We start from the raw sequence: 962 nt of genomic DNA, 5'->3' as shown, positions 1-962 counted from the left end.
GGGAATTGAACTCATGCGGAAGCGGCTTTAGATTCTCAATGCTGTGCTTTAACCCGCTGAGCCACCAGGGAGGGCCCCGGGTTCTGTTTTTTAATCCATTCTGCCACTCTGTGTCTTTTTATTGATGGGTTTAAGCCATTTACATTTAGAGAAAATATTGATATACTGGCACCTACATTTGCCATTTTGGTCCTTCTGTATTTTATTCCTTGTTATGAACTGTTCTTGTTCATTCTTCTGTTGGATTTGGCTTGAGAGTTTTTTGTAGCATTTTTTTGGAGTGGGGGTTTAGTCATGAAAAAATTGTGGAGTTTCTGTTTATCTGAAAATGTCCTTATTCTTTCTTCATAGAGGAAGGAGAGCTATGCAGGATAGAGTATTCTTGTTTGGCATTTAATGCTTTGGAATTTGTTGATATGTCCCTCCACTCTCTTCTTGCCCATAGTGTTTCTTCAGAGAAGTCTAATGTTAGTCTGTTCAGTTTCCCTTTATAGGTTATTTATTTCTTCCCTCTTGTCATTCTCATTATCCTTTACTTGTCTTGTATTTTGGTAGTTTTACTATGATGTATCTTTCTGTATTTCTCCTTTCATCATGGCAGTTTGGTGTTCTTGCTTCTTGGATATCTACTTTCATCTCCTTCATATTAGGGAGGTTCTCTTCTATTATTTCTGTGAATATTTTCTTGATTCCTTGGCCTTTCTTTTCACTTTCCGTGATACCTACAACTCTGATAGTTCTTTTTCTAATGGTGTCAGATAGCTCTTGAATTGTTTCTTCATTCCTTTTCCTTTTTACTTTTCTTTCTTTTTCTGTTTTAATTCTCTTTATTTCTGAGTCTTTGAGGGTGCTGATTCATTCTTCCTTTTCATCTATTCTTGTTTTCATTACTTTTCCCAGCATTCTTTTAAATCCTCTCGTAACCTTTTCATCACCTCCATTTCTTCTATTTCCTTTTTTTT

This window comes from Condylura cristata, unplaced genomic scaffold (assembly GCF_000260355.1).
Source record: "Condylura cristata isolate star-nosed mole 26May11 unplaced genomic scaffold, ConCri1.0 scaffold00014, whole genome shotgun sequence".
NCBI classification, from domain to species: Eukaryota; Metazoa; Chordata; class Mammalia; order Eulipotyphla; family Talpidae; genus Condylura; species Condylura cristata.
The sequence above is the reverse complement of the archived record's forward strand: the minus strand, read 5'-3'. Positions refer to the sequence as shown.